This window comes from Gorilla gorilla, chromosome 16 (assembly GCF_029281585.2).
Source record: "Gorilla gorilla gorilla isolate KB3781 chromosome 16, NHGRI_mGorGor1-v2.1_pri, whole genome shotgun sequence".
Taxonomy (NCBI): Eukaryota; Metazoa; Chordata; class Mammalia; order Primates; family Hominidae; genus Gorilla; species Gorilla gorilla.
In genome coordinates this window covers 90,244,511-90,267,014 of record NC_073240.2, presented here as the reverse complement: position 1 = coordinate 90,267,014, position 22,504 = coordinate 90,244,511, and the positions used below count along the sequence as shown (strand labels likewise).

At 45.2% G+C, this 22,504-nt stretch overlaps 1 long non-coding RNA gene and 1 pseudogene across 2 annotated transcripts in view; one reads left to right on the top strand and one right to left on the bottom strand.

Annotated features, from left to right (window-relative positions):
- Positions 1–16,634, bottom strand: part of LOC129526946 (uncharacterized) — a 39,693-nt gene extending 23,059 nt beyond the window's left edge. The window contains exons 1-2 of one of the 2 annotated variants that reach the window (XR_008671761.2): positions 16,332–16,634; positions 5,864–6,224 (exon numbers count right to left, since the gene is read on the bottom strand). This is a non-coding gene — a long non-coding RNA (uncharacterized lncRNA). The remainder of the gene's footprint in view (positions 1–5,863; positions 6,225–16,331) is intronic. The other variant, XR_010131069.1, reaches the window with a different exon arrangement.
- An 864-nt stretch (positions 16,635–17,498) lies between these two features.
- Positions 17,499–18,224, top strand: LOC115930797 (intraflagellar transport protein 20 homolog; annotated as a pseudogene).
- The last annotated feature ends 4,280 nt before the right edge of the window (positions 18,225–22,504 follow it).

Genomic DNA, 22,504 nt, shown 5'->3' with positions numbered 1-22,504 from the left:
GCCTCTCAGGAGCCCATGCACCAGGCACGCCCCCACCGTGATTCCACGACCATGGCTAAACAAGAAGGGGCTGTATTCTTACCCTCTTACCAAAAATAGCATTTTCACCATTGAAGCTTCCCAAAGAACTCTCAGCTGTTTGCTAACCATGAAAATCAATCCTTGGAGTTCCAGAGGCGGCCAGTCCCCAACTTCCCAGTGGTCACTGTGTAACCCCTGCCCTACCTCATCTTCAGAAACCCCATCACCACTGCGCCAAACCCCAAAGGGAAGTGGAGATGAAGGAAGGGAATTAGCTATGAGCAGCTTAGAAGAGCTAACCCGGGGGTGGCTTCTCAAGCAGAACTCACATGCTTACAAAGGGGCTTCAACAGATCCTTTACCCTTTTCACTTAACACTTTTAAAAATGGTATCACGCTGGCCTGGCGCAGCGGCTCATGCTTGTAATCCCAACATTTTGGGAGGCTGAGGCAGGGGGATCACCTGAGGTCAGGTGTTCAAGACCAGCCTGCTAACATGGTGAAACCCCATTTCTACTAAAAATACAAAAAATTAGCCGGGCGTGGTGGCGTGTGCCTGTAATCCCAGCTACTCAGGAGGCTGAGGCAGGAGAATCGCTTGAACCAGGGAGGCGGAGGTTGCAGTGAGCCGAGATGGCGCCATTGCACTCCAGCTTGGGTAACAAGTGCAAAACTCCATCTCAAAAAAAAAAAAAAAAAAAAAAAAGGTATCACTTATAAACTGGATTAACAGTGTGAAAAAAATTTAATGCCTACTGACTATATTTACTGACTGCCTGCACACAAACTCTGACAGGTAGAGATTGCTATTGTCCCATTTTACAGACAAGAAAACTGAGGCCCAGTGAGGTGAATGACTCACTCAAGGTCATGTTGTAATAAGTAGTGCTGCTGGGTCTGATTTTTTTCATTGCACTGTTCTATCTTTTGCAAGCACCCTGAAGGAATTTTATTTTTTTATTTTATTTTTTTGAGATGGAGTCTCGCTCTGTCGCCCAGGCTGGAGTGCAGTGGTGCGAACTCGGCTCACTGCAAACTCCGCCTCCCAGGCTCACGCCATTCTCCTGCCTCAGCCTCCTGAGTAGCTGGGACCACAGGCACCTGCCACCATGCCTGGCTATTTTTTTTGTATTTTTAGTAGAGACGGGGTTTCACCGTGTTAGCCAGGATGGTCTCGATCTGTGCCCGGTGTCTGAAGGAATTAAAGATTCAAATTCCTGCCACAATCCTGCACTGGGGCATGGTGTTCTTTCTTACTGTGTCATTCAAGTTGCAAAATCCATACATATTCTTGTAACTAGGCAAATATCTCCAACGCCATCTCCTGAGGTGAGCAATATTAACAGTTTTGTGAGTTTTTTTCCTATTATTTTCCCTAGGAAGATACGAATAGTTACAAATTAAAAATTCATAGAGGGATTCCCACCTCCATTTACAAAATTTTAATTAAAAGCAAAAATCAGGCTAGGTGTGGCAGCTCACATCTGTAATCCCAGCACTTTGGGAGTCTGTGGTCAGAGGACTGCTTGAGGCCAGGAGTTTGAGACCAGCCTGTGCAACATAGGCAGACTCTGTCTCTACAAAATATGTTTAAAAATTAGCTGGGCATGGTGACTCCAGCTACTCAGGAGGCTGAGGCAGGAGGATTGTGTGAGCCCGGGTGGTCAAGACTGCAGTGAGCCGTGATCACGCCACTGCACTGCAGCCTGGATGACAGAGTGAGACCCAGTCTGTAAAAACAAAAAAGCAAAAATCACATTATACAATTAATTTGTAAACTACATTTTCCCTTAGCCACATACCATGATCATTTTGACAAGTAATATTGATTCATCTCACTTCATCTCACTCTTAACAGCAGTTCAATATTTCATAGTATAGAATATGCTATGGATTATTCAACCGCCCCCATATTGGTAGACATCCAGGGTGTTTCTAGTGATTTTTGCTATTATCAATAATATTGTGATAAACATCTCTGTAAATATTATAAACTAGTAGGCTGGGAGTGATGGCTCACACCTGTAATCCCAGCACTTTGGGAGGCCAAGGCCAGCGGATCGCTTGTGGTCCGGAGTTCAAGACCAGCTTGGGCAACATGGTGAAAACTCATCTCTACAAAAAAAGATACTTAAAATTAGCTGAGCATGATAGCATTTGCCTATAGTCCCAGCTACTCAAGAGGCTGAGGCAGGAGAGAGAGGATCATTTGAGTCCAGGAGGCAGAGGTTGCAGTGAGATGAGATCGTGCCACTGCACTCCAGCCTGAGCGATGGAAATGAAACCTTGAATCAAAAAAAATAAATAAATAAATAAAAGAAACTGGTGCTTTACTTTTGTGGGAGATAGTCCTAAAAGTAGGATAGTTAAATCAAAAGATAGACACATTAAAACTGGACACAAACTAAATTACCAACAATAGGAGATTTAAAAAAAATTTTTTTAGACTGGGTTTCAATTCATCACTCAGGTTGAAGTACGGTGGCGCAATCATGGCTCACTGCAGTCTTGAACTCCTGGGCTCAAGTGTTCCTCCTTGCCTCAGCCTCTAGAATAGCTGAAACTGCAAGTGTGCGCCATAGAGATGGGGTCTTGCTAGGTTGCCGAGGCTGGTCTTAGACTCCGGGCCTCAAGTGATCCTCCAACCTCAGCCTCCCGAGTCACTAGGATTACAGGCGTGAGCCACCTTGCCTGGCAACAATAGAAGATTGATTAAGCACATTGCACACAATGGAATACCCACTACATATAATGACAATTTTTAATTTATTTAGAAAAATGTTTTTTTTAGAGCTGTTTAAAGAAGAGCCATGTTACAAACAGTACATATAGTATTACCCTATTTTATAAAAATATATGCAGAGAATAAAAGACTTTGAGAAAGAATAAACACTGAAATATTAACAGTGGTTGTTTCTGGGTTACAGGTGCCTTTTCTTTTTTTTTCTTTTTTCTTTTTTTGGAATGGTGTGTTGCTCAGTTGCCCAGGCTAGAGTACAGTGGCACAACCTCGGCTCACTGCATCCTCCTCTGCTGGGTTCAAACGATTCTCCTGCCTCGGTCTTCCAAGTAGCTGGGACTACAGGCGTGCACCACCAACCCTGGCTAATTTTTGTATTTTTAGTAGAGATGGGGTTTCATCATGTTGGTCAGGCTGGTCTCAAACTCCTGACCTCAAGTGATCCACCCACCTCGGCCTCCCAAAGTGCCGGGATTACAGGTGTGAGCCACTGCACCTGGCCAAAGTACAATTTCTGACATGCATACATTTTGGTGGCACAGCATAAATTCTTTTTTAAAAATCCTTTTTTTTTTTTTTTTTTGAGACAGAGTCTTGCCCTGTCACCCAGGCTGGAGTGTAGCGGTGCTATCTCGGCTCACTGCAACTTCCACCTCCTGGGTTCAAGCAATTCTCCTGCCTCAGCCTCCCGAGTAGCTGGGACTACAGGCGTGCGTCACCATGCCCAGCTAATTTTTGTATTTTTAGTAGAGACGGGGTTTCATCATGTTGGCTAGGCTGGTCTTGAACTCCTGACCTCAGGTGACCTGCCTGCCTTGGCCTCCCAAAGTGCTGGGATTACAGGAGTGAGCCACTGTGCCTGCCTTTCCTTTTCTTATTTTGGCTTGTCTATGTTTTCTACTGCCTCTGCAGCAATGTGTTAGACTCTCTTGGGCTGCAGGGGGAAGAGACCAGCTCAGGTGCTGTACTTGGCAAGGGAGTGGTCATTTCAAGGCTCCATGCGGAGGTGAGGCGTCCAGGAGGCTGGCACCTTAATTGGGAAAATGAGAGTTCTGGCAGCTTGGCAGCCGCTAGAAGCAAAGATGTGAGCACCTCTTTACCCTGCAAAGGCAGTGGGACTGCTCTTGCTCCAAGGGGCGCCATCATAGGTGTGTCTTTGCCCATTTTTGCCTTGGCTTCCGATTCACCCTTGAGTCTCTGCTTCTCTTGTCGCTCCCAAAGCCTGTCTCCATTCTCCCCTCCTCTCGAAGGCTGTCCTCATGCATGATTCTTCCATGGCCTCTGCTTACTGCCTCCTGTGTCCACCTTCTTTGAGGGCCTTGCACTCCCTTCAAATCCCCCAAGAAACACTATCTGATTGGGTGGTTAGTATTGGGAGCTGCTGTTGGTCACAGCGCTGGCCCCAGGCCATGTCAGAGGGCACTGCTCAGTCAGCAGTTGGCTGCCTTTGTTTCTATAAGGGTCCCTGGCCTGGTCAGTTCTACTAGGGTGGTGAGATTATGCTGCATGTCAGTTATCCACTGCTACTGCCGTACTCTAATACCTGTATTAGTTTGCTAGGGCTGCCGTAACAAAGTACCACAAGTTACCACTGTCTCTGGGCTGGCTGTGACAGAGCAGAAAATCAAAGCTGCCCACAGGCCGGGTACGGTGGCTCATGCCTGTAATCCCAGCACTTTGGGAGGCTGAGGTGGGCGGATCACAAGGTCAGGAGATTGAGACCATCCTGGCGAACACAGTGAAACCTCTTCTCTACTAAAAATACAAAAAATTGGCCAGGCGTGGTGGCACGTGCCTGTAGTCCCAGCTACTCAGGAGGCGGAAGCAGGAGAATCTCTTGAACCCGGGAGGCAGAGGTTGCAGTGAGCCGAGACCATGCCACTGCACTACAGCCTGGGCGGCAGAGTGAGATTCCATCTCAAAAAAAAAAAAAAAAAAAAATGCTGCCCACCAAATACTAGCTCCCTTCCTGGACTATGTTTTCATAGGTCTAGTCTAAGACACCCTGAGGTGGAAAGAATTTCCTAGAGAAGACAAAATGTCTTGGAGAAAGGTGAAAGGCAAAGGGTACATCCCCTCAGGGAAGAGGGGGCCATGAGGAGGGAGAGGTCTGTGGCTTAAACCACAGAAATGTGTTGTTTCACAGTTCTGGAGGCTGAAGTCTGAGATCAGGGTATTGGCTGGATGGGCTCCCTGTGAGCTCTGAGGATCTGTTCCATGCTGCTCCCCTGCTTGTGGTTTGCAGGCAATCTTTCGAGTTCCTTGGCTTGTAGAAACATCGTCCAATCTCAGCCCTCATCTTCACATGGCCTTCTCCTTGTGTGTGTGTCGTGTGTGTGTGTGTATGTGTGTGTGTGTGTGTCTGTCTCTGGGTCCAAACCCTCCTTTTTAATAAAGACACCAGTCATATTGAATTAGGGATTAGGAGGCATTTACATCAAACAGTACTGCTTTGGCCACCATGAAATTCTAAGATTAGCCTGCCTGCTGATTTCGTAGTAATTTAGAATTTATTTCATCACTTTCTCCTGAATACTCTAATATGTAATTATACATGTATGTCAGCTGATAGTTTTGCCGTTAAATGCAATTAGAATCAGCCTTATGATTTCTCAAATTTAATCTCCTCCTAAACCATTCCATGCCCCAGACAAAAAAGACCTTGACCTAGGGCAGGTCCAGCCCCACAATGAGGTGGGCCACAGGGCTCCCATCTCCCTGAAATCTGAACTAAGTAATGCTATGAGTAACCTAGTTGAATAATACTGTGGGGGTAAATCTGTTTCCATCCTCTGGCCTAAGATCTCAGCCTCCATGTATGGTATTGTTCCCATGGGAAAATGCATTCCAAATTCCAAACGACTGATTTGCATGTGAACTTTCACTCTGGAAGTTAGTGACTGCCAGAATATATTCTCCTGTGGCTCAGTCTACCAATAGCTTCTCACGAGTCCTGTTCTCTGTCCACCTCCTCACCTCCCACCTCCCCTATATGTACCCTCAATATTGACATGGTACCTCTATTAGTTTGTTCTCACGCTGTTAACAAAGACATACCTGAGACTGGGTAATTTATAAAGGAAAGAGGTTTAATTGACTCACAGTTCCAGATGGCTGGGGACACCTCACAATCATGGCGGAAGAGCAAGGGATGTCTTACATGGCAGCAGGCAAGAGAGAGCATCTGCAGGGGAACTCTCCTTTATAAAACCATCAGATCTTGTGAGACTTCTTCACTATCACGAGAACAACATGGGAAAGACCCGCCCCCATGATTCGGTTATCCACCAGGTCCCTCCCATGACATGTGGGAATTGTGGGAGCTACAATTCAAGATGAGATTTGGGTCAGGGCACAGCCAAACCATATCAGTACCTCAAAGTGAAGCTTCACCCAGGTGTTCTGTCCCTCCCTTGAGCCGTTGTATCCTTAGGCCTGAGCTATGGTGTTCATCTTGCTTTACCTGGGTTGTAGAGAGCTGTGCATGAGAGTCTTGACCCTCTCACAAAATCTTAGGATTCTTGAGAGTGAAACTGTATTTCCCACATCTTTGTATCCTTCCAGGAAGAGTATGAGGTATATAGGATTTATGAAGCATCTACTATGTGCCAGGCTCTGAAACAGTGCTTTCTAGCATACTTATTATTATTATTATTATTATTGAGACAGAGTTTCACTCTTGTCACCCAGGCTGGAGTGCAGTGGCATGATCTTGGCTCACTGCAACCTCCGCCTCCTGGGTTGAAGCAATTCTCCTGCCTCAGCCTCCTGAGTAGCTGGGATTACAGGCGCGCACCACCACGCCCAGCTAATTTTTGTATTTTTAGTAGAGATGGGGTTTCGCCATGTTGGCCAGGCTTGTCTCCAACTCCTGACCTCAGGTGATCCACCCACCTGGGCCTACCAAAGTGCTGGGATTGCAGATATGAGCCACAGTGCCTGGCCTATTTTTTTTTTTAACTTATCTTCCAGATTTTAGCCCAGGACCTGGTACATAGCAGATGCTCAGTAGATCATTCTCAAAAAGGTTTTAAATCCCCAGCCTGCATGCAGCCTCCTTTCCCTCAGTCTCCTGGCCACTTGTGCATGTTTTCCCCAAGCTCCCTAACTCATGGGGGTAACTCAGGCTGCCCTTGCCTTCCTCAGGGCTGGGGGAACTGGGCAGGTGGCAAGATTAGCAACCTAGAAACAGTTGCCTGGCATCTGAGGGAAAGCCAGCCCTCTCCTCTCCACCTCCCATCCCAGCAGATGGGTTCTAGTGAGTTTGTGGGCTCCCTTGCTCCAACAAGAACGGGAACAGATTGGATCCCCAGGACTCACAATGTGGGAACATGTGCAGTGGGTGGAAATGTCAGTTCACAAACTCAGGTGCACATGAAGTTTAACTTTGTGTTTTACAAATCAGCTAGTCTGCTAAACTGGGGGGAACTTAACCCCGGTTCTTGAAGATGTGTTCCCTGCTCCTCCCTGACCCATAGCTCCATGGTTGTTCTCTGGGTCTGGAATCTTAGGCTGTGTGCAAAGCATTTCTTCATTGGACACATGTCCACATGGTTGCTGCTGAGACATCTGCCATCCCTGCTCCATAGGCTAAGGCCCAGAGTCTCGGCAAATTCCATCTAAGTGACCCCCGCCCCATGACACTCTTCTGTGATCCTTCTCTGGGTTCATGTGTGTCGCTTCTGGGATCTACTAGGGAGACAGGCCAGGTCTGCTCTGTTCCTTGGACCCATGACCTCTCCCTCCTCATAGCTCCTCTGCCCTGGGTGGATGAACCCTTTGTCTTTCATCTTTCTCCAAGACATTTTGTCTTCTCTATGAAATTCTTTCTACCTCAGGGTGTCTTAGACTAGACCTATGAAAATGTAGTCCAGGAAGGGAGTTAGTGTTTGGTGGGCAACTTTTATTTTCTGCTCTGTCACAGCCCTGCCCAGAGACAGTGACCACAGAGCCCACTACTTGCACATTTGGAAGAATAGAAAAGAGAAAAATACGGGGGAGGAGCCAAGATGGCCGAATAGGAACAGCTCCGGTCTACAGCTCCCAGCATGAGCGACGCAGAAGATGGGTGATTTCTGCATTTCCATCTGAGGTACCGGGTTCATCTCACTAGGGAGTGCCAGACAGTGGGCGCAGGTCAGTGGGTGCACGCACCGTGCGTGAGCCGAAGCAGGGCGAGGTATTGCCTCACTCGGGAAGCGCAAGGGGTCAGGGAGTTCCCTTTCCTAGTCAAAGAAAAGGGTGACAGACGCCACCTGGAAAATCGGGTCAGTCCCACCCGCATACTGCGCTTTTCCGACGGGCTTAAAAAACGGCACATGAGGAGATTATATCCTGCACCTGGCTCGGAGGGTCCTACGCCCACGGAGTCTCGCTGATTGCTAGCACAGCAGTCTGAGATCAAACTGCAAGGCGGCAGCGAGGCTGGGGGAGGGGCGCCCGCCATTGCCCAGGCTTGCTTAGGTAAACAAAGCAGCCCTGAAGCTCGAACTGGGTGGAGCCCACCACAGCTCAAGGATGCCTGCCTGCCTCTGTAGGCTCCACCTCTGGGGGCAGGGCACAGACAAACAAAAAGACAGCAGTAACCTCTGCAGACTTAAATGTCCCTGTCTGACAGCTTTGAAGAGAGCAGTGGTTCTCCCAGCATGCAGCTGGAGATCTGAGAACGGGCAGACTGCCTCCTCAAGTGGGTCCCTGATGCCTGACCTCCGAGCAGCCTAACTGGGAGGCACCCCCCAGCAGGGGCAGACTGACACCTCACACAACCGGGTACTCCAACAGACCTGCAGCTGAGGGTCCTGTCTGTTAGACAGAAAACTAACAAACAGAAAGGACATCCACACCAAAAACCCATCTGTACATCACCATCATCAAAGACCAAAAGTAGATAAAACCACAAAGATGGGGAAAAAACAGAGCAGAAGAAATGGAAACTTTAAAAAGCAGAGCGCCTCACCTCCTCCAAAGGAACACAGTTCCTCACCAGCAACGGAACAAAGCTGGATGGAGAATGACTTTGACAAGCTGAGAGAAGAAGGCTTCAGACGATCCAATTACTCCGAGCTACGGGAGGACATTCAAACCAAAGGCAAGGAAGTTGAAAACTTTGAAAAAAATTTAGAAGAATGTATAACTAGAATAACCAATACAGAGAAGTGCTTAAAGGAGCTGATGCAGCTGAAAACCAAGGCTCGAGAACTACGTGAAGAATGCAGAAGCCTCAGGAGCCGATGTGATCAACTGGAAGAAAGGGTATCAGCGATGGAAGATGAAATGAATGAAATGAAGAGAGAAGGGAAGTTTAGAGAAAAAAGAATAAAAAGAAATGAGCAAAGCCTCCAAGAAATATGGGACTATGTGAAAAGACCAAATCTATGTCTGATTGGTGTACCTGAAAGTGACAGGGAGAATGGAACCAAATTGGAAAACACTCTGCAGGATATTATCCAGGAGAACTTCCCCAATCTAGCAAGGCAGGCCAACATTCAGATTCAGGAAATACAGAGAACGCCACAAATATACTCCTTGAGAAGAGCAACTCCAAGACACATAATTGTCAGATTCACCAAAGTTGAAATGAAGGAAAAAATGTTAAGGGCAGCCAGAGAGAAAGGTCGGGTTACTCTCAAAGGGAAGCCCATCAGACTAACAGCGGATCTCTCGGCAGAAACTCTACAAGCCAGAAGAGAGTGGGGGCCAATATTCAACATTCTTAAAGAAAAGAATTTTCAATCCAGAATTTCATATCCAGCCAAACTAAGCTTCATAAGTGAAGGAGAAATAAAATACTTTACAGACAAGCAAATGCTGAGAGATTTTGCCACCACCAGGCCTGCCCTAAAAGACCTCCTGAAGGAAGCACTAAACATGGAAAGGAACAACCGGTACCAGCCGCTGCAAAATCATGCCAAAATGTAAATACCATCGAGACTAGGAAGAAACTGCATCAACTAACGAGCAAAATAACCAGCTAACATCATAATGACAGGATCAAATTCACACATAACAATATTAACTTTAAATGTAAATGGACTAAATGCTCCAATTAAAAGACACAGACTGGCAAATTGGATAAAGAGTCAAGACCCATCAGTGTGCTGTATTCAGGAAACCCGTCTCACATGCAGAGACACACATAGGCTCAAAATAAAAGGATGGAGGAAGATCTATCAAGCAAATGGAAAACAAAAAAAGGCAGGGGTTGCAATCCTAGGCTCTGATAAAACAGACTTTAAACCAACAAAGATCAAAAGAGACAAAGAAGGCCATTACATAATGGTAAAGGGATCAATTCAACAAGAAGAGCTGACTATCCTAAATATATATGCACCCAATACAGGAGCACCCAGATTCATAAAGCAAGTCCTGAGTGACCTACAAAGAGACTTAGACTCCCACACATTAATAATGGGAGACTTTAACACCCCACTGTCAACATTAGACAGATCAACGAGACAGAAAGTCAACAAGCATACCCAGGAATTGAACTCAGCTCTGCACCAAGCGGACCTAATAGATATCTACAGAACTCTCCACCCCAAATCAACAGAATATACATTTTTTTCAGCACCACACCACACCTATTCCAAAATTGACCACATAGTTGGAAGTAAAGCCCTCCTCAGCAAATGTAAAAGAACAGAAATTATAACAAACTATCGCTCAGACCACAGTGCAATCAAACTAGAACTCAGGATTAAGAATCTCACTTAAAACCGCTCAACTACATGGAAACTGAACAACTTGCTCCTGAATGACTACTGGGTACATAACGAAATGAAGGCAGAAATAAAGATGTTCTTTGAAACCAACGAGAACAAAGACACAACATACCAGAATCTCTGGGACGCATTCAAAGCAGTGTGTAGAGGGAAATTTATAGCACTAAATGCCCACAAGAGAAAGCAGGAAAGATCCAAAATTGACACCCTAACATCACAATTAAAAGAACTACAAAAGCAAGAGCAAACACATTCAAAAGCTAGCAGAAGGCAAGAAATAACTAAAATCAGAGCAGAACTGAAGGAAATAGAGACACAAAAAACCCTTCAAAAAATTAATGAATCCAGGAGCTGGTTTTTTGAAAGGATCAACAAAATTGATAAACCACTAGCAAGACTAATAAAGAAAAAAAGAGAGAAGAATCAAATAGATGCAATAAAAAATGATAAAGGGGATATCACCACCAATCCCACAGAACTACAAACTACCATCAGAGAATACTACAAACACCTCTACGCAAATAAAACTAGAAAATCTAGAAGAAATGGATAAATTCCTCGACACATACACTCTCCCAAGACTAAACCAGGAAGAAGTTGAATCTCTGAATAGACCAATAACAGGATCTGAAATTGTGGCAATAATCAATAGCTTACCAACCAAAAAGAGTCCAGGACCAGATGGATTCACAGCTGAATTCTACCAGAGGTATAAGGAGGAACTGGTACCATTCCTCCTGAAACTATTCCAATCAATAGAAAAAGAGGGAATCCTCCCTAACTCATTTTATGAGGCCAGCATCATCCTGATACCAAAGCTGGGCAGAGACACAACCAAAAAAGAGAATTTTAGACCAATATCCTTGATGAACATGGATGCAAAAATCCTCAATAAAATACTGTCAAACCGAATCCAGCAGCACATCAAAAAGCTTATCCACCATGATCAAGTGGGCTCCATCCCTGGGATGCAAGGCTGGTTCAATATATGCAAATCAATAAATGTAATCCAGCATATACACAGAACCAAAGACAAAAACCACATGATTATCTCAATAGATGCAGAAAAGGCCTTTGACAAAATTCAACAACCCTTCATGCCAAAAACTCTCAATAAATTAGGTATTGATGGGACATATTTCAAAATAATAAGAGTTATCTATGACAAACCCACAGCCAATATCATACTGAATGGGCAAAAACTGGAAGCATTCCCTTTGAAAACTGGCACAAGGCAGGGATGCCCTCTCTCACCACTCCTATTCAACATAGTGTTGGAAGTTCTGGCCAGGGCAATTAGGCAGGAGAAGGAAATAAAGGGTATTCAATTAGGAAAAGAGGAAGTCAAATTGTCCCTGTTTGCAGATGACATGATTGTATATCTAGAAAACCCCATTGTCTCAGCCCAAAATCTCCTTAAGCAGTCTCAGGATACAAAATCAATGTACAAAAATCACAAGCATTCTTATACACCAACAACAAACAGAGAGCCAAATCATGAGTGAACTCCCATTCACAATTGCTTCAAAGAGAATAAAATACCTAGGAATCCAACTTACAAGGGATGTGAATGACCTCTTCAAGGAGAACTACAAACCACTGCTCAAGGAAATAAAAGAGGATACAAACAAATGGAAGAACATTCCATGCTCATGGGTAGGAAGAATCAATATCGTGAAAATGGCCATACTGCCCAAGGTAATTTATAGATTCAATGCCATCCCCATCAAGCTACCAATGACTTTCTTCACAGAATTGGAAAAAACTACTTTAAAGTTCATATGGAACCAAAAAAGAGCCCGCATTGCCAAGTCAATCCTAAGCCAAAAGAACAAAGCTGGAGGCATCACACTACCTGACTTCAAACAATACTACAAGGCTACAGTAACCAAAACAGCATGGTACTGGTACCAAAACAGAGATATAGATCAATGGAACAGAACAGAGCCCTCAGAAATAACGCCACATATCTACAACTATCTGATCTTTGACAAACCTGAGAAAAACAAGCAATGGGGAAAGGATTCCCTATTTAATAAATGGTGCTGGGAAAACTGGCTAGCCATATGTAGAAAGCTGAAACTGGATCCCTTCCTTACACCTTATACAAAAATCAATTCAAGATGGATTAAAGACTTAAACGTTAGACCTAAAACCATAAAAACCCTAGAAGAAAACCTAGGCTTTACCATTCAGGACATGGGCATGGGCAAGGACTTCATGTCTAAAACACCAAAAGCAATGACAACAAAAGCCAAAATTGACCAATGGGATCTAATTAAACTAAAGAGCTTCTGCACAGCAAAAGAAACTACCATCAGAGTGAACAGGCAACCTACAAAATGGGAGAAAATTTTCACAACCTACTCATCTGACAAAGGGCTAATATCCAGAATCTACAATGAACTCAAACAAATTTACAAGAAAAAAACAAACAACCCCATCAAAAAGTGGGCAAAGGACATGAACAGACACTTCTCGAAATAAGACATTTATGCAGCCAAAAAACATGAAAAAATGCTCACCGTCACTGGCCATCAGAGAAATGCAAATCAAAACCACAATGAGATACCATCTCACACCAGTTAGAATGGCAATCATTAAAAAGTCAGGAAACAACAGGTGCTGGAGAGGATGTGGAGAAATAGGAACACTTTTACACTGTTGGTGGGACTGTAAACTAGTTCAACCATTGTGGAAGTCAGTGTGGGGATTCCTCAGGGATCTAGAACTAGAAATACCATTTGACCCAGCCATCCCATTACTGGGTATATACCCAAAGGACTATAAATCATGCTGCTATAAAGACACATGCACACGTATGTTTATTGCGGCATTATTCACAATAGCAAAGACTTGGAACCAACCCAAATGTCCAACAATGATAGACCGGATTAAGAAAATGTGGCACATATACACCATGGAATACTATGCAACCTTAAAAAATGATGAGTTCATGTCCTTTGTAGGGACATGGATGAAATTGGAAATCATCATTCTCAGTAAACTATCACAAGAACAAAAAACCAAACTCCGCATATTCTCACTCATAGGTGGGAATTGAACAATGAGAACACATGGACACAGGAAGGGGAACAACACACTCTGGAGCCTGTTGTGGGGTGGGGGGAGGGGGGAGGGATAGCATTGGGAGATATACCTAATGCTAGATGACGAGTTAGTGGGTGCAGCACACCAGCATGGCACATGTATACATATGTAACTAACCTGCACATTGTGCACATGTACCCTAAAACCTAAAGTATAATAATAAAAAAAATAATTAAAAAAAAGGAAAAAAAAAGAAAAGAGAAAAATACAAAGAGGAGGGGAACAAAACTCATAGATGAATATATCAAAATATTTATCCCAACCTGATATACCTTGTAGATTGCCTTCAACTCTAGATCTCCTCCTCCTCCTTCTTCTTCTCCTCTTCCTCCTCCTCCTTCTCCCCCTCCTCCTTCTCCCTCCTCTTCCTCCTCCTCTCCTCCTCCTCCCCCTCCTCCTTCTCCTCCTCCCTCTCCTCCTCCTCCTTCCTCCTCCTCCTTGTCTCCTCCTCCTCCTCTCCTCCTCCTTCTTCCTCTTCCTCTCCTCCTCCTTCCCCTTTCCCTTCCCCTTCTTCTCCTTCTCCCCTTCCCTCCTCCCTCCTTCTCCTCCTTCCTCTTTCTTTTCCTCCCCCTCCCCCTTCTTCCTCTCCTTCTCCTTCTCCTTCTCCTCCTCCTCCTCCTCCTTCTTCTTTAAAAAAGAGATAGGGTCTTGATCTGTTGCCCAGGCTGAAGTGCAGTGGCACAAACATAGCTCACCCTAACCTTGAATTCCTGGGCTAAAGTAATCCTCCCACCTCAGCCTCCTCAGTAGCTGGGACTACAGGCATGAGCCACCATGCCCAGCCCAAACCCCAGCTCTTCTGCTGAAAGCAAACTTGCCCCCTTAGGGTGCTAGAAGAGCTCAGGCAGGGTTGGCTGCCACCTTCTGAGGGACTGTATGTCTTACTGCTGTCTGTCTTCTCCACAGCCCTGTTGGTTACCTTTTCCTAGCTACTCCCATGGTTTTGGGAAGAACATTTGTCAGAATGGTGAAGGGAGGGCCCCTGGGGCTCATCCCAGTGGTCAGCATAGGCATCAAAGCAGATTATGGCAAGCCCTGGAATATGTACTAGTGGAGGAAACCAATGGTGCTGGGCAAATTAAGAAAGAAGGTATAGGCCGGGCGCCGTGGCTTATGCCTGTAATACCAGCACTTTGGGAAGTTGAGGCGGGTGGATCACTTGAGGCCAGGAGCTTGAGACCAGCCTGGCCAATGCAGTGAAACCTTATCTCTACTAAAAATGCAAAAAAAGAAAAAAAGAAAAAAAATTAGCCAGGCTTTGTGGCACACACCTGTAGTCCCAGCTACTTGGGAGGCTGAGGCATGAGAGTCACTTGAACCTGGGAGGCAGAGGCTACAGTGAGCCAAGATCACCCCACTGTACTCCAGTCTGGGCGACAGAGCAAGACTCTGTCTCGAAAAAGAAAAGAAAAAACAAAAAGTCTCCAAAAAATAAATAAATAAATAAATAAATAAAAAAGAAAGAAAGAAAAGGAAATAAAAAAGAAAGAGAGAAGGTATAAATTTCCAGGAGGGAAGTAACCAGGACAGGAAGTCTTCATGGAGGAGGTGGCACTCGGTGTAAGGATTTAGAAGAGATAAGAGGGAGGGAAGGCAGGAATGATGGTCTAATTGGGGAGCTGAGAGGGTGTACTTGGAGCATGTGCTTCAATAAGAAAAGTGTCTCAGTTTCTAAGCTAATGTTGACCTGGTAAAAAGATGTTTGAGGGAGTAGGGTAAAAGCAAGACTATAGTGTTATGGAGAAGGTGGCTGAAATCCTCAATAGTGTCACTGAGTGGTCCTAAGCAGGCTCTGGATCCAGGCTGCCAGGGTTCAAATCCTGGCTATGCTATGCAGCTGCTGCATGTTCTTCAGCAGGTTACAAAACCCCTCTGTCCCTTGAGTCCTCAGCTATGATGTGGAGACAATAATGTACTGGTGTCCAAAAGTGGCTATGAGGATAAGTTTAGAAGTTTAGAAGTATAAAGGGCTTAGATGAGTGCTCGGCACATAGTAATGCTCACTGTATGTTTAGCAATAATGGTGATGGTGATGGATAAGATAATGATGGACACCCCTCCCAACCAAACACCCGGGTGACCTCTGGTTCCGACCCCCTCCAGGCCCTCCTGCCCTGATGTTTGACGTCAGCTATGCCTCTGACTCCAGGTAGGGGAAGATGCTTATGCCCTTCCAGGTCTCAGGTTGCTTATTCTGTGACCATCTGACCCCTAGCAATGCTGTCTCAGCCCCTCCGGGCCAGGTCTGGGTGCCGTGGGCCCTGCTGATGAGGTGGTGTGTCATGCCTGGTCAGCAGGGCAGGCCGAGGGGCAGAGCTGCTTTCCCCAGCAGGGGAATAGAGTTGCGCCTTGCCTCAACTCTGCCTCTCACTGGCCTCAGTTTTCTTCTTAGTGGCCTCCTAGGACATCTACCCAGATGCCCGGACAGAGGCACAGGCTTGGCTCAGGTCTTCCAGCCAATGAATAGCCAAGGCCAGATTCACACTAGGACAGTCTGGCTTTTAACTGCTGCACTAAGAGTCACTGCTGTAGATCCAGACATCAAGGAAGGTTCCCAGAGTCCTGGTGCCTCAGTGCCCTTAGGCGGGTGAATACTGATGGGTGGAGACAGAATTGTTACAAATATATAATAAGTTATAATAAAGCAGAATTCAATCCAAAACTCAGAAGAAAAGCAGTCCCCTCCATTCTATTGCAACCCCCCTCTAAACTTCGTGGTTTAAAACCACAAAACTCACATTTGCTCATGATTCTGCAACGTGGGCAGAGCTCGGCAACGGCAGTTCATCTCTGTTCCACGTGGCATCAGCTGAGGCTGCTCCACCGAGGCTGCAGGATTCAGTTCCAGAATGGCACATTCACGTCACTGGAAGTTGATGCTGGCTGGCAGCCAGGGCCTCCTCTTGGCCTCCTTACATAGTTAAGTTAAACTTCTGCAGCACAATAGTTGGGTTCCAAATGGGAGCATCCCAGGAGGAAGCATCCCAGGCCAGGGGTAGGCACTTTTCAAGCCTCTGCTGGCATCTTCTTGCTAGAGCCCTATTGGCCAAAGCTTGTCAGCTGACCAAGCCCAGAGTCAGTGTGGGAGGAGACTACACACAGTGGTGAATACTGGGAGCTGTGGTTTACCGAAGTGTCTGTCTGTCTGAACTTCTTTTTCCTAAGGCTCGCTTTGGTGCTCCTGACACTCTCCCATCAGCCTCCTCTGGAACCTGGTTCCATCCAGTATCCTCTCTCTCACCTCGTCCATTGCTCCTTCTTCAACGAATCCCTGCTTTCAGCCAACAGACCCACTCAAGCCACAGCTATCCCCAAACAGCTCCGTTCAGCCCTGCGTCTCCCTCAAGGTGCCGTCCTGTCTCCCTCCATTCCTTTGCTTCCAAAACCCTTCAAATAGCTGCTGAATGCTGGAAGCAGAAAAAGTTCCCTAAAGCCAATTTGCTACATTTATGAAATATTCTAGGCTGGGCACTGTGGCTCACGCCTGTAATCCCAGCACTTTGGGAGGCAGAGGGGGCCAGATAGCTTGAGCTGAGTTTAAGACCAGCCTGGGCAACATGGTGAAACCCCATCTCTACAAAAACATACAAAAAAAAAAAAAAAATTAGCTGGGTGTGATGGCAAGCACCTGTAGTTCCAGCTACTCAGGAAGCAAAGGTGGGAGGATTGCTTGAGCCTGGGAGGTCGAGGCTGCAGTGAGCTGTGATCGCCCTTTGCACTCCAGCCTGGGAGACAGAGTGAGACCCTGCCTCAGAAAAAAAGGTATCCTTACCTGACATGGAAAAATTCCTCTGGGCACCCATTAGGGGACAGACACCTCCATTTACACTCATCCTTTTAAAGCCTCTTATAATTTGACCCACAATATAGACATCAAAAATAAGCTTGAGGGAGGCCCAGCAGCCATGGTGGCAGACAGGGCTGGCAGGTAAGGCTCTGGTGGCCACTGACCTGAGGGAGAGCAGCCTGCTGACCTCAGCCAGGGCTGCAGCAGTGGGGCCAGTGCCAGACAAGGTGCTCCAAGGGGCTAGGACCAAGTGCAGTCATCTTTGCCTCTCTGGCATCTAGCAGCATTGACTAGATGCTCACACACTCGAGAAATATGTGTTAAGTGAACAGTCCCTGTGACAATCAAGCAGACTTTATTCTTTCCGATGACACACCTCCTCTGGCCGCCACTGTCACCCTGCAGAGCAGAATCACTCTTCTGCGGGGAAGCTGGAAGGGAAACAGGCCAGGACAGCCTGGGTGAAGCAGGACTGTGTTTTGATGAGCTGAGCAAGCCTGGGTGCGGGACCCTGAGGTTACGTAGCAGACCAGGGACCCCAAGGAAGAGTGCATGGATTTTGTGGGCAAAATCAGCCCATTTCAGAAATAGTTGGTGGTTTAATTGAGCCTGTGGACCAACTTGCAAAAGCAGCAGAAAATGAGAAGAGGAAGGTAGTTGGTGCTTGGAACTTGCTCCAATTTATGGCAAAACAGAGAGAAGCCCAACAGCAACAACTTCTAGCACAAACAGCAGAAGAGAAAATGTGGCTAAAAAGGTGGTGGATTGAATATGAAGCCTCGTGGAAAGTAGATGCACAGAAGGAAACACATTTATTGGCCAGTTTATTTTCAGATGTGACTAACGACCTGAGTATGTCGTGTGAGATGGAGTGTGAGGAATGCAGCCTTTCTGAAGGTGATAATACAAATCTGGAGGGGGCTTGTTTTAAACTTTAGTGCATATCTGCTGGGGAATATTGGTGCCATGTAGCCAGCAGCCACGGCAGTACAGGTACTCATCTCTGGCATTCTTAGTCTGAACTAAACAGTCTGTAAATGTTGATCCTTTTTTTTGTTTTGTTTTTGTTTTTGTTTTTTTTTCTGTAAATTCACAAAGACTTGGAAGGAAGAGCAATAAATTATTGTTTTCCAAACAAATAAACTTGAGAGAAAAATAATCCTTTTTCTCTCTTTTTTTTTTTTTGAGATGGAGTCTCACTCTGTCGCCCAGGTTGGAGTGCAATGGCGCAATCTTGGCTCAGTGCAACCTCCGCCTCCCGAGTTCAAGTGATTCTCCTGCCTCAGCCTCCTGAGTAGCTGGGATTACAGGCTCCCACCACTATGCCCGGCTAATTTTTGTATTTTTAGTAGAGATGGGGTTTCACCATGTTAGTCAGGCTGGTCTCGAACTCCTGACCTCAGGTGATCCGCCTGCCTCAGCCTCCCAAAGTGCTGGGATTACAGGCACGAGCCACTGTGCCCGGCTGAGAGAAAAATAATACTTTTATGTATATGCTTTTATAGGCACAAGATATCTCTAGAAATATCCATGAGGAACTCTCATATTTCATCAGATCTAAGATGCCCTCAATTATAAGATATACCATTGTTGCATGCACAAGAAAGAAAAAAGACTGCTAAATGGAGAGGCAAAAGATTCAGAATAGCCAACACAATGTTGAAGAAGAAGAACAAGTCGGAGGACTGATACTACCCAACTTCAAGGCTTACTATAAAGCCACGGTAAACAAGAGACTGTGATATTGATAAAAGAATAGGCAAATAGATGAATAGAACAGAATAGAGAGCCCAGAAACAGACCCACATAGCTATACTCAACTGATGTTTGATAAAGGAGCAAGGATAATACAATGGAAAAAAAGACAGTATTTTCAACAAATGGTCCTGGAACAACTGGACATCCATATGCAAATAAAAAAAAAAGATTTCAGACACAGACCTTGCACCCTTCATAAAAATGAAGTCAAAATGGCTCACAGACCTATATGTAAAGCACTAAACTATAAAACTTCTAGAAGACAACATAGGAGGAAATCTGGATGATGTTGGGTATGGACATGACTTTTTTGATGCAACACCACAGGCATTAACCACGAAAGAAATCATTGATAAATTGGACTTCAATAAATTAGAGAAACTTCTGCTCTGTGAAAAACACTGTCAAGAGAATTAGAAGACAAGCCACCAACTGGGAAAAAGTATTTGGAAAAGAGACCTGATAAAAGATTGTTATCCAAAATATACAAAGAATTGTTAAAGCTCAACAATAAGAAAATGAACAACCCAGCTGAAAAATGGACAAGAGACTGGAACAGACACCTCACCAAAGATTTTACAAATGAAGTAAGCATGTGAAAAGATGCTCCACATCATGTGTCATCAGGGAACTTCAAATGAGATCAACAATGTGAGGACCCAAACACGTGTGTTGCTCCACATCCTCACCAGCATTTAGTGTTGTCAGTGTTCTGGATTTGGGTCCTCTCATTGAATCAGTGTGAATGAATGAATTCTCATTCATTGCTGATGGGAACGCAAAATGCTACAGGTTCTCCAGGTTCTTTGGAAGACAATTTGATGGTTTCTTTTTTTTTTTGAGACAGGGGCTTGCCCTGTCACCCAGGCTGGAGTGCAGTGGCAAGATCATGGCTAACCGCAGTCTCTAACTCCTGGGCTCAAGCAATCCTCCCACCTCAGCCTCCTGAATAGCTGGGGCTACAGGCATGTGCTACCATACCAGGCTAATTTCTAAAAAAAAAATTTTGTAGAGACAGAGTCTTCGTATGTTGCCCAGGCTGGTCTCAGACTTCTGGATTTGTGATCTTCCTACCTTGGACTTCCAAAGTGTCGAGATTGCAGGCATGAGCCACCACACCCAGCCTAATTTGGCAATTTCTAACAAAACTAAATATACTTTCACCATATGAACTAGCAACTCTGCTGCTTGGTATTGACCCAAATGAATTAAAAACTGGTGTCCACACAGAAATCTGCCCATGGATGTTTATAATCAGCTTTATTTATAATTGTCAAAACTTGGAAGCAAGCAAGATGTCCTTCAGTAGGTGAATGCATAAATAAACTATAGGTACATCCAGACAATGGAATATTATTCAGCACTAAAGGAAATGGGCTTTGGGTCATAATAATGTGTCAATGTAAGTTCATTGATTATAACAAATTTACCTCTCTGCTGCAGAATGTTGATAGTGGGGGAGGCTGTGTATGTGTGGGGCCAGGGAGTGTATGAGAACTCTCTGTACTTCTAAATTTTGCTGTGAACTAAAACTGCTCTAAAAGATAAAGTCTATTTAAAAAAAGACTGCCAGTTAACTATATGACATGATGCCATAACGACAGCCTTGCATGACACATGATTGATCACACCAGCCCTTCATGGCCTTGAAATTTCTTGCATCTATTCTGAGAGATCTGGCAATTTCCCCAGTCTTAAACTGCATTGTCTGGCATGAATTTGAGTAGATAACATTCCTTTATCTCTTTTGGGTATCTTCCACTTTGGGGTCCTCAAATGGACCAAGCATGCATCAGCAGCATCAATATCACCAAAGGGATTGTGAGACATGTGGAATCTGAGGCCAGACGCGGTGGCTCACGCCTGTAATCCAAGCATTTTGGGAGGCCGAGGTGGGCAGATCATGAGGTCAGGAGTTCGAGACCATCCTGCCTAACACGGTGAAACCCCGTCTCTACTAAAAATACAAAAAATTAGCTGGGCATGGGGGTGTGTGCCTGTAGTCCCAGCTACTTGGGAAGCTGAGGCAGGAGAATCGCTTGAACCCGGGAGGCTGAGGTTGCAGTTAGCAGAGATCGCACCATTGCACTCCAGCCTGGGTGACAGAGCAAGACTCCATCTCAAAAAGAAAAAAAAAAAAAAGAAAAAAACAAAAAAGAAATGCGGAATCTGACCCATGCCAGACTTAGTGAATCAAAATCTGTGTTTTATCCAGATCCCAGTGGATTTGTGTGCACATTGCAGTCAGAGAGGTACTGCTGCTGAAAACCTCTCAATGGTTGCTCTGCAAGAAAATATGGAATGGAAATCATTACTCCAACAATTCATAAATTCGCTTCACTAATATCAATTTTGCACCTCACTGTTGTTTCTGTAACTTTCTGCATCCACAGCGACCTTTCGTTTCAATGCTGATAGTACTGTCTTTTTGAAGATATTTTAAATAGCAAGTAAACTCAGCACGTGTAGCGTCAACAATGCACATAAATCATCTGAAATGATGACAATACCAAAGCTATAGCCAAATTTGCTCAAGTGCAGGCAATGGTATCAATGTGATGAGAGCCACCTAGCTGACAGCTATTGTAAGACACATCCTGATTTCAGAGATGTTAAAATGTGAAAAAAAATGTATATCTTAGAAGTCAATGAAATATGGTAACAAAATAGGCTGCTTCTGGGTTAGGAACTGGATGGCTAGAGAATAAATGGGAGGGAGATATTTCTTTGTATCTTCTATTTTGTAATCCCAGGACCCAAACCCCAAATCTCTGAATCACTTGTGTACTACTCAGTGGTAGTAGACACTGTTTTTAATGTAATTTAAGATTGACTTGGCTTGGTGGTGGCTTATGTCTGTAATCCCAGCACTTTGGGAAGCCCAGGCGGGTAGATCACCTGAGGTCAGGAGTTCAAGACCAGCTTGGCCAACATGGTGAAACCCTGTCTCTATTAAAAATACAAAAATTAGCCAGGCATGGTGGCGGGTACCTGTAATCCTAGCTATTCGGGAGGCTGAGGCAGGAGAATTGCTTGAACCCAGGAGGTGGAGGTTGCAGTGAGCTGAGAATGTGTCATCATATTACAGCCTGGGTGACGAGAGCGAGACTCTGTCTCAAATTAAAAAAAAAAAAAAATTGCCTTGGCTTGGCCGGGTGCAGTGGCTCATGTCTGTACTCCCAGCACTTTGGAGGCCAAGGCAGGAGGATCACTTGACCCCAGAAGTTCGAGGAAATGGCAAAACCCCATCTCTACAAAAAATTTAAAAGCTAGCCAGGCATGGTGGTGCTTGCCAGTGGTTCCAGCTACTCAGGAGGCTGAGGACGGGAGATGGCTGGAGCCTGGGAGGTCTAGGCTGCAGTGAGC